Raw genomic sequence first — 12,276 nt, 5'->3', positions numbered from 1 at the left:
CACCTCATGAACATCACTAAACTCAGGTGCTTTTTGTTCATGGACTTGTGGCAGCAGCAGCATAGAATATTTATATTCATTGAGAGGCAGAGTAATAGGAAAAAGGGAAATAAAAAATCTTCTTTTATATACAACAGGAATAGTTTTTAAATGAAAAAATTCAAGTGACTATTCTTAGTTTAAGAGTTGATAATTTCCCTACTGAATTTAAGATTATTTCTGGCTTGTTGGCACCCATTTATCTTTGAGGCATGTTCTATTATTTTCATTCAGCCTCTGGAGTAGGTTTCTAACAGGATGTGAACACAGTCCAGGTTGTGGATTCTTTTGCAACAGAAACTTTAATTTTGTGGTGTTGTGAAAAAAATACTCAGTTATCACTCAGAGCTTCTTCAGATGTTACCTAAACTAAGGACCATATTCTGCAAAGATTTTCAGATACGTGGTTTTAGCTGAAGACAGTAGGCCTATTCCAAAGGTAAAAGTTAACACCTGGGTGTTTACAATGGATTTTCTCCAGGCAATTAGAACCAAAATTTGGAAGACATGCTTTAGACAAGGCTTTACCTTACTTCTCTGTATTTATTGATAATAAAGACATGTAACACCCAAATTTTATTTGAACTAAAACATGAATACTAACGTAGCGGGACTGAATTTTGGCATATCTAGTCTTCCTTTTTACCTCCCAAATTTTAATTAAATTAAACTACCATCTGAACTCTGAATTGAAGATCTATGAATCAGGGACTAAGTAGCTGGGCTACTTTGTAACATAGCATAACACTGACATGACATTTAGATATTCCTGCCAAAATCTGAGTATCTGAAATTTTCAATCAGGCCAAGATCAACTCTGTTTAGACTGGTGGCTGAACAAGTAGCTACTTGTTCAGGTGTAACCAACTCCCATAAACTTATTCACTCAAGTACATCCTTAATTGCATTTAATTGTGAGGTAGCACTTGGCACTGATTTAGGGATATGCCAGATTATTGTGCTGGTTTATCCACAGACCTTGCATCTTGGTTTAAAGCCAAAGGTGCTGCTGCTGCTGCTTGAATTTCATGGCTAGGCTTCGCGAACAAAGATTTGAGAATCTGCTGGAATTTACCTAAGTGAGAAAAGGGAGTACTGCTCTCCACACCTCACGTGAGAAAGGTAGTTCTGGTCAGGAAATCTTTCACAACCATGGCATGAATAATGTTGGCTTTGACTCCTTTTTCAGCTCCAAGTCTTTTGTTAAATGTGACTTCATACATTCCTCTTCCAGTGTTTTCAATTGCCAATAAATTTTCCTTCAGTAGGTCGGTACACATTAAATGGTACAAGTATAGTAGAAAACGAGAAAGGCAGGAACTCTAAGTTAGACATCTTTCTGCATTTAGAAACTGAAAGAAGTAGCCATGGTTTTGAAAGTAATGTCTACAGCAGTTGCTGTAATCGGCCCATTGTGCTTGAAGTCATCTTTCCTAGATGTTGTCCTTTTTTTACTAGGACCTGTATTATTATAATAAGAATACTATCATAACACTTTTAATAGGTAAAAGTTTGTTTGTTTGTTTTTTTTTTAAATTTAAATGGCAATCTAGATGCTTGCAATAATGTGCATTCAGAATTAATGTATTTAAAAAGCCATCCCGAATCAGTAAGAAGAGTATCATGTGTATTTAATATATGCAATACATACATTTCAGAAAGTTTTTACTTATAAAAACCCCACATTCCTCATTCATACCTAATAATATTGATAAACCTGAGAATTAAAAAACTGGCAAGTAAAAGTTGCTTGAGACAAAGAGACTTGAAAGCTTTTCCTCACACTTTCTCCTACAAATACACACTTGCAATAATAAAAATCTGAGGAATTAAGTAAGAAAAAGATTGTCACAGCTATAAGCTGCTCAATATTTAGAAGAGTTTCTTCTTACCTTTCACCTAAATGTACAGGAGGCAAAGCACGACCAAGCGCAGTCTAGAAGTACATGGGAATGTGAGATGATTAAAGGCAGCATGACAAAATGAAGATAATAATATGTTACTGCACAGAGCATGCTAATCACTCTTTAATACACATTCTTTTCCCAGGAATACATTAGAATTTAGTATATTTGCCATAATACGGCATAACATTTTCAAATTTTTATGAAGATACAAAGACTTTCTGTGGGTTTGTTTGTTTGTTTGTTTGTTTGTGGGTTTTTTTGGGTTTGTTTGGTTTTGTTTGTTTTGGGGGGTTTTGTTGGTTTTTTTTGGGTTTTTGGGGGTTTTTCTTGTTTGCTTTTTTATCTCTGAGATAGTACTTTACATTTCTCTCTACTGCTTAAAACTTTATTCATATTCGTGCTTGATAGAATGCATTATGAGTAATATAGATTAAAAGAGAAATACTAATTTAAACATCTTTTATTCTCCATTGTTAAACTTGTCTTTTCAAGCGACTGAAGACATGAAATTAAAAATCTGTAAATATTGTTAACATTGTACTAAGTATAGCTGCTCTCAAGGGTCTTGAATAATAATCACACTCATAGAAAAAACAAAATAGTAAGACTGTAAAATTTTATGCTGATAGCGTCATTAGATAGTTACAGAAAACAGAAGGGAAAAAGTAATACTGCAGATAAATATTCGCCTTAAGTAGAGCACCCATAATTAGTAGTGCCTGTGAAAATACCAATGAAATTGCAAACAGTAATTTTCATACCAGAGGAGTTACTATACAGATGAATTCAAAGCATTTTTGAGGCAGTCAAAAATGTCTGCAATTAGCACTGTAGGGAAACTATTCATAGCAGGATTTGTGGACTATAAAGCAGAAAACAAAGAGTAAATATACAACTGCCTCACCAAAAAAGAATAGAAAACAGAAAGAAGCTTTGAATATTATATTTATAAATATGTGTGGGCAGGCTTTAGCTTTGTGTCAAATCAGTTTATCAATGATACCAATTAAATTTATTCACAGTAGCCTGAAATGTTTTGACATTTTCAGAGTATCCAAAGTATTACTTTGCCTTTCAAAATTGATTTGGTATTTCAGTGGGTATATCAATTTTATTTCAAGTTAAGCATTTTGTACAGTGCATTATCAACATTATTCTCATACCAAATCCAAAACACAACACTGTACCAACTACTAAGAAGAAAATTAGTTCCATCCTACCCAAAACCCAAAACCAGGATAGTGTTCTACTTATTTCAGTTATTATTTCTACTTATTTCATATGATTAGATTAAATCAATTTTATACTATTTTCTCTTTGAGATTCTGGGATACTTTCAGAGATATAAATCCATCCCTTCTGGTCTCACATTTTCTCCGCTGGAAATACTTTACGATGGCATTATATACTCTGAGACTACCCAGGATAGTTTTCTGATGAAGCAAGATTGTCTTTTTTTTCTGGTTATTTACTAAACATGACCTACCTTTTTATTATGTGTTTACACTGTATTCTTCTACTTCAGCAAGAAACTCAGGAAAGGACCAATATATTGAAAGCAGCAGGTGTTCAGGCTTATCATATCTCTAGTATATTTTCACTTTACACACAGAAGTTAAAGAGACTGATCTAGATTGTAAAAATAAGGTAATTAAAAAAAAAAAGTTCAGCAGTGGGTAATTCATTAAAGGCGAAGAGTAACAGTAAGGCAGGTAAAGATCTGAAAGGATTATGCACAAGGAATCACCATCTTCAATCACAGGCTTGCCAAGATGGTAAAGAGGCTTTAACCTAAAGTTGCTGGGAGAGGGGAACCTCTATCCATCCCGCTCCTACCAGTTTGGTGCCAGTGCCAGCGCCAGCGTGAGATGCCCAGAGTCTGGAGAAGGATCATGGGCCATCACGAGAGCACGTGAAGAGCAGCACAAAGGAATTCCAGCCATTCCTGCCAGAGAGTTGGCTTCATCAAGGGGTCCAAATGATGTGGCTTCATGCAAACACTCGCAGCATGGGGAACAAACAAGAGGAGTTAGAGACGTCTGCAGGGCTACGATCTTACTGGAATCATGGAGACATGGTGGAGACAAGACTGCAGTGTTGGAATGGAAGGATACAGACTCTTAAGGACAATTAAGGGAGATGAAGAGGTGGTGTTGCCCTCTTGCAAGATCCTGGATCCAAATCTCACTGAATTATTGATATGGGTTGGAACCAACTCGCTCTGTGTATGTGTATGTGTGTGTGTGTGCATGTGGGGAAGGGCTGGGCTGGCACGTAAGGCCTGTGCTGAGGGCACAGGGCAGAGCTGAAGGCAAGGCTTGCTGCCTTGCACATGGCAGAGCTGCAGGCCCTGCAGCCGGGCTGTCAGTCAAGGCAGACCTGCCTGGGAGCCTGCCCACACTGCGACCCTGCAGCCTGTGCCTGGCTACAGCACAGCTCACTCTGGCCTGGAAGACGCTGACCAGACATCCTGCCTGGGAGGGAAAACTGAATTCTGTAAATACATGAGACTCCACGTGGTCTCTCTCTCTCTCTTCTCCCTCTCCAGCTGGCACCATGTGAATCACTGAATCTTGTCAGAAACTGATCTCCTCTCCTTTCTCTCCTTCTCTCTTCGTTCTGTCTTTAACCCTTTTAATCTGTTTTCTTCTGTTACTCTTGTCCTTTTTTTGTGAGTAACTTGAAACCAATGAACTGTGTTTTACTAAAGCTGATATATGGATTGTTTTTAGTGGGTGTTTCCCGTGGAATGGGTCTTTGTGGTGAATGTTTTAGTGATATGCTTTTTTTCTTGGTTGTATTTTACTCCTGTAAAAACCTTTTGCCAAAATATCTCATTTTTCTCACTACATTAAAAAGAATTTCTCTTAATGAAGAGTGTGCGATTCTTTCTGCGGACGCTAATTAGAGCTTATAATGAATAAAAAGGCTTTTTAAAAAAGTCTTAAATAAAAATGTAGCCACTCTGAGCAGTTTAGAGATTATTCCGGAGTGCAACACCTCTATGTCAATGACCAGTTGGAGTGCATGGAGCTCCACCTGTGGATGGATGAGGATCTGACTGAGAATTTATGGGTCAGGATTAAAGGGAGGGCAAGGACAGGTGACATTATAGTTCGGGTCTGCTACAGGCCACCTGACCAGGAAGACCAAGCAGATGCATCTCTCCATAGGCAGATAAGAGCGACCTCATTTTCATGGGAGACTTCAACTATACCAGTATCTACTGGAAGGACAACACATCAGGGCATAAGCAATACAGGAGATTCCTGAAGTGTGTTGATGGTGACTTCCTTCTCCAAGGGACAGAGGAGCTAAGAAGGAGAGGTGCTTTGCTGGACCTTGTTCTCACCAACAAGGAGCACCTGGTAGATCATATGAAGATCAAGGGCAGCCTTGGCTGCATGGACCATGAAATGGTGGTGTCCAAGATCCTTAGGGCTATGAGGAGGGCACACAGCAAGGTCACTGCTCGGGACTTCAAGAGAGCAAACTTTGGGCTCTTAGGGCGTCTGCTTGGCAGAGTACCATTGACTGGCATCAAAGCTGCATCTTTGCTCTTTATCGCTGTATGACGTAGAGCACAGTTTATGCTGATAGAATAATAGCTATGCAAGGGAACAGGATTGGCTGGCTTTTAGATTTAGATAACTTTTAAATGATTCAGAATCATTAAGTTACATACATTTTTATCCTGTGAAAACATGTGTCCTTCCACATCTGCCTCAATACACATGGGTGTAACTTGTAATACATAATGATTCAAATCAGCAGTTTGACCTGTTTAGGCAGAATGAGAAGTAGTGATGGAACTACGCACATATATATTTTTTCCACATAGATCATAGTTAGGTTTTAGGATCTTGTTCTGGTTTAAGCCCAGCTGGCAATTAAGAATCATGCAGCTGCTTGCTTACCTCACCCCCAACCCCAGTGCAATGGGGAGGAGAATCAAAAGCAGAACGTGTAGGTTGAGATAAGCACAGTTTAATAATTGAAATGAAGTAAAATATATTAATAATAATAAATAATAATAATAATGATAATAAAAAGCAAAACAAGTTATGAACAATACAATTGCTCTCCACCCGCCGGACAATGCCAGACTCCATCCCCGAACCCTCACTGACCCCCTTCCAGGTAACTCCCCCAGTGTATATATTGGGCACGACGGTCTATGGTGTGGAGTAGCCCTTTGGCTGGTTTGGATCACCTGACCCAGCTATGATCCCTCCCAGGTGTTTTTTGTTGCATACCTCCTCACTGGCAGAGCATGATACACAAAAAAGTCCTGCATAAACACAACTTAGCAACAACCAAAACACCAGTGTGTTATCAACATTACTGGCATACTGAATCCAAAACACAGCACCGTACCAGCTGCTGAGAATTAACTCTATCCCAGCCTAAACCAGGACAGATCTTCAGCAAAAGAACTATGTCGCACCTTTACAGTGTTAGCAGACAATTCCGGTTAATACTGCTGAACATTTAAGATTACTAACTTTTATTGTGTTTAAATAATTTGTAAGAAATACTGAGGGACAAAAGGGTCAACCAAAGCCAAATCTAGATATGGAATAAAGTCATAATAAAAAATATGGCCTCCAGGTTATTAGTGACTAAGCCTGGATTCTTACAGGCTCTTTTTTTCCCCCCCCCTTTTTTTTTTTGGTCAACAAGATCAAATGTAATGAGCTCAAAAAGAGATATTAGAGATATTTTTTGCTGCAGACATGACAGTTTTATCAATGACTGGGAAATCACTGGGCATGTAGAAGACCAATGTTTACCAGTCTTTACTTGTCCAAACAAAGCAGAACAAGGATTGAAATTGGGTTTACTATTTTTAACTGACTACTCTAACCAGGAAACTAATGGCTTTTCTAAGGGATGTCTGTATTACAAGAGTTTTGTTCATGTTCTGTCATGACTTTTGGAGCTTTCCAAAAAGTCAGTCAAAACTGATATGTTTTGATAATAGCTCAGCAGCACTTCCCAAAAGGGAAGTATAATATTGTAATATCCTTAAACGCTTCTTCCTGATAGAGAAACCACATCAATAGGCTGTCAAGTCCAACTATTTGTGAACTTTTATTTCATTGTAGAGGTTCAAAAAGTAGACTAGCCTGTAAGCCACTGGATGATGAAGAACAACAGAAACATGTGACTCATTTCAAGAATAATCTCCTTAATAGGATGGTAAACTATGCTTTCCTTGAGCAGTGGCTCAAGTACCAAAATGTTGTGTCTATGCGAATATTTTTAACTGAGACTTTTCAAGCAGTAGCTCATCATGTCTTTATCTGCATCTAAAATAAAACAGCACTGAACTACACAACAGCTGATTGAAGGGGAAATTGTGCCAGTGTAATCAATGTGTTGTAGAGTTTTACTTGCCAAGTCTACAGGCAGGGTATGACTTTGTATTTTCTCCCATTCCCTTTTTCCAACATTTTGTCCAGTTGCTCTAAGCTACACTGACTCCAGTTCTCTGCCTTTTCCACGTGTAAGGTGATAGATAAGGCCACACAAAAGGAGAAAAAAACCTCCTAATGGCTTCTTGGAAAAACCCAACACCTGGGGAGACATTCCCAGAAACTGATAAAAGGATTAAAACCAAGAAAGGAGTGATACAGAGAAAACACGACCTTTTTTTGCAAACATCCTGGTTGCCCCGAACTCAGGAAGTGGACCCTTGGGCTTATTTCATCTGTATATGACCCCAAAATTACTTTATTGACTACAGCCACTCAAACTGCCTAAAAAAAAAAAAGTATAAAAAGAGATTAGACTCAAGCAAAAATAGGGGAGAAATTCTATGAATTCTGTGAAGGTAACCGATGGGCTACCTTTTCTCCCTCCACCTTCTCCAAATGCCTTGGGGTGAGCAATCGCTTTATACATATATACTAATTTTACTTTTGCTCCATAGTACTTTAAATTTTTTACTTACTCTTTGTAAGTTGTTTTACTTATTCTTTGTTAGTTTCACTTTATAGTATGTGCTTAAGTTTTTGCTTACTAAGTTGTTTTGTGCTTAAGTTTTTGCTTATTACTTCATTGTAAGTTGCTTTTGCTTCATAGTGTGCACTTGCATTTTTTGCTTTATTTATTACTTCATTGCTGCTTTTGCTTTAGAGCAGGTGCTGAGGTTTTTGCTTTAAGTTTGTAAGTGGCTTTTGCTTTAGAACATGAGCTTTCTAAGTGGCTTTGCTTTAGAGCTGTTGTTTAGGTGTTATGGTACTAGTATTCTGTGTAAGTTGTTCTGCCTTAGAGTGTGTGCTTATCCCCAGTCTTATTACTATTACTACATGGTGTAAATGTAATTTTTGCAGTTAGACTCTACTCCAGACACAACGAACCCCATAAATTTGTATTAATAAACATGTTATTTCATGAACTGTTAGAATGAGTCCATTTTGAGGTGCTGACAGTTTCACTGACAGTGAAATAACTCATGGAGAAACTGGTTGAGGGGTTTCCCTATTGCTATTTAGTATTGTCCCTATATAACTGGTATCAAATGTCCTGTCCATTTCAGTGAATCTGGTAAGCGAAGAGTCTCATCTAAGAAGACGCTAACAGACTGTTTTGGACATTAAAAGGCTTTGATCTCCTGGGGGGGACACTGATAGAAAAAAAAAAAAATTATACAGAGTGGACAGAAAATTCATCTTTTCTGCCTCTTTTCACATGACACCATGTGAAGAGGGTGGGATTTTTTTTTAACAAAATAGACTTACCAAAGGATTTTGGAATGAACCCTTTGTGGCTCTACAATGCTGTGATGCCATGCAAGTCAGGGAAGATGTGGGGATACTACGTGCAGATTGACCCAAAAACTCAAGGTAGATGATGGTAACTACATCAAAGAGATGAATGAAAATATCTGATGGATACTTATGGGGTCCTGCTAGACCTGATAGGAGAAATACAGTAGTCATCACTTCATCCATTATTGTATGTAGTTTGCATTTGTTTCTGTCAGTTAAGATTAGAGGCACAATAGAGGTTACTGCATATGTACTTAATTTAGTTCTGACTAGGGATGTGTAGAAAAATAGCTGTCACAACTATTTTCTGCAGTTATGTTTCTTAACTTAAATTTATCATCCATTATATAAAATCTACTGAAGCATGTAAAATGCCTCTTAAATCACCTTGAAGCTTATTATACTATTTATGTTACTAAAAGTGTGGGATAAGCTGAGAGGGAAGTATTGAAAGTGCTGTGAATTTTAAACTGAATAAAGACACTATTAGTGTTACATTATGGCTGGATGCTATATACAGAGGAAAGGCAGAAGCATCAACTATGAAGACAGAGCTTAACTTCTGAGGTATTGAGTCTCTATGAATTAGCAACATGTACTTTACATATCAATAGCAGTTCAAACATAAAAGGTTAAAAAAAACTTCACAAATGGGCCAGGTTTAAGGAAGGGAAGTAATACTGGTAAACCTCTTGTTTCAGACCACGTGGGAAACTTAATAAAGAACAATGTAAAATCAGATGGTCTGCCAGGATTTTTTTATACATATGAAACTTTAATTAAACATTTCATTAAACATTTGTAAAAGTTGCCCTGAGACCCAAGCAGAGTCTCTGGATCCTGTAATAAAAGAAATGACAGAATCACAGAATATGCTGAGTTGGAAGGGACCCACAAGGATCACCGAGTCCAAGTCTTATCTCTGCACAGGATAAAAATAATCCTTCAGTGGTTACCTGCATAACTACCAAAGAAACTGTAAGAAAGTTAATGAGGGAATTACCCAGCTGTGGGGTATATGCAAATTTAAATCCACAGAACAGTGGGACCTTTGACATTTCATACAATGTAGAAGCCCTGTGTTGATTTGGTCTTAAACCACAGAGGACCCTATACATTAGTTGTAGCCTAATCAAAACTACTACAGACAGAAGTGGTGTCTCGTGGTTTTGAAGATAATTACTTTTCTTACCTACACTGCAACATTATTATGAAATTTATAATCTAAATCAAAAGCCATAATTCTTAGAGTTACTGTAAATTGTACATTTGTACTTGTTAGGTTGTATCTGAAAAATTATATGTTGCGTGGTACCTGGGCAGATGTTCAGTTTTCTGTTAAACCAGATAAATATTGTTTCCTTGGAAATATGTATATTAGAGGATAACACACTTGCTAAGTGCACTATAAATTTAGGTACATTTTGCAGAGCTACATTTTGCAGAGTAGCAAATTCTCTGTGATCAATAAACTGGATTTTGGGAGATTAGCTTTTCAATAAGGAACGATTCTTTATTGTATCATTAATGCTTATTAAATCAATACATTTACTCATGCAAATACAATACTTTGATTTTGGCAATACGGAATTTTGGTCCTGGTTCTCCCAGGGCAAAAACTTGCCATATGTAACTTCAAACACTGCTAAGGAACTGAAGACTTTTTCAGTTCAGCAACTGGATAATTAAGTATAAAATGTGAAGACACCCTGGAAAACTAAAACTACAGAGTAATGAAGGAAAATTTTACCTAAAAGAGGTGGCTATAACGATGCGCTCAGAGTTAAGCAGAAATATCCCTTACCTTTTTCAGTTCAGCCCAGATTCAGCAGGACTTGTGCAGGAAAAGTATTTCAAAAGTAAGATGAGTTTAAGTCCTGTGACAAAGAATTGCAGATTCCCAATGTTTTCAGCAACTGAAGTTTCTCATCAGAAAGAATATGTCACTGCCTATTCTGCTGCTTTGACATGATAATTTATTCCCATTTGTTCAGTCAACAAGTGATGCCACAGGAAATCATTCTGTCATTGAAGCAGATTAAAAATGGAGAAGTCAAGACGCTAACAAACAGGGTGGAGCCCAATCCACTCTTTTCATGCCAAAACAGTGTCAATTAAAGATTTATTTTCTTGTTCTCCTGACTTCAGAGATCCACCCAGTGTCATAAATGGGTACTGAAGCCCCAGAAAACCTTGCCACTGTAAACGCTCTAAGGTAGCACGATTGTTTTAGTCTCTGAAAGAAAAGTTTTGAATAGCGGCGGGGAGGGGGGGGTGTGTGGGAAGCATTCTTAATCTGTGAAAGGAATCTTCATTTATTCCCTAGCATAGTCATAACAAACATAAACAAAATGTGGTGCTCTGTTTTTCCAGATAATATGAGATCCTACAGTTTTGTGAAGTCTAGGACATCACTGTAACAACAGGAGGTTGCCAAATCTTGCTATATTTGTTATATTTTCTTGATGATGTTGACATTGGGTAATATGGATGCAGGAATGAAAATTACTTGGATTCAAACAAAATCTTCCCAGAAGAAATCTAAAGAAATAATAAAAAGTAAATATTTTTGATATCCATGATTATTTTAGTAGAATGTATCATGATTTTTTAAAATATATTTTGCACTCTCCTGCCTTGAGGCTTCACCAGCCTGCTTTTATGTAAATTATTTGAGACTTCCACCTGTAAATCTGTTAAACTATCCTAAATCTTTAATTTCTGTTATGTCAGCCACTGATTTAGAGGTAAGCCTTAGGCATGCTGGAGCTGTTCCAGTCCTTGTGAGCAAAGTACTTGCATTAAAAAAAAAACATTTTTTTTGCCTAAAGATTCAACTCCAAAAGAACTTTTGTCAAAGGCTTTGAAAATGAGAAGTTCAAGAACTCTTCCAGAGTCAGTACTGCCATATAGACAGCTTCTGAATTTTTTACTTTTTTTCCTGAAAACTGATCTTACAGTTCCACTCGAAAATGCTCACATCCAAAATATAACTAATAATGAAAAATTCTCTGTACAATAATTAGGCCTCTAGTAGCTGCTGGCTGACATAAGGTACTGAAACTTTTGCAGAAATGGCTCATGGCATGATGGTCAAGGATTCATTGTCTTAGGACACTTGTATATATGAAAGTTAAGTTGAGCCTATGGAAATCACTTTCTCCTATTAATTAAAACAAAGAGATTCTTGCAATGTGTCCCCCCTTTGAAGTCAACTGACATTAGGGGAACTGAACAACAAGTAAAGAAATTTTTCTTTCTCTGTTAACTAAAAGAGAAGACTTTGATGATAAATTTATAGTGCTAAAAACTAAATAGCAGCTGTGTGCAGATGAAGCACTGACCTCTCAGTAATTGACACTGCTTAATTATAAACTTAATTTCCAAACAAATATCCAGTTCCTGAGGAGCTGTTTCCAGGAAGTCCCTAGATAGTGGGCTAGTCCTAAGCACCAGCTGGCCTTGAGGGACTGGATCCAAGCCCACTTACTTAGCAGCACAGCCAAAGTCAGATATTAACCTTCTGTACCTTAAACTGGGGCCCCTGTGACTGT

This window comes from Empidonax traillii, unplaced genomic scaffold (genome assembly GCF_003031625.1).
Source record: "Empidonax traillii isolate 1590-97213 ecotype Southwest subspecies unplaced genomic scaffold, ASM303162v1 scaffold252:size1141739, whole genome shotgun sequence".
Lineage (NCBI taxonomy): Eukaryota > Metazoa > Chordata > Aves > Passeriformes > Tyrannidae > Empidonax > Empidonax traillii.
This window is presented reverse-complemented; position numbering follows the sequence as displayed.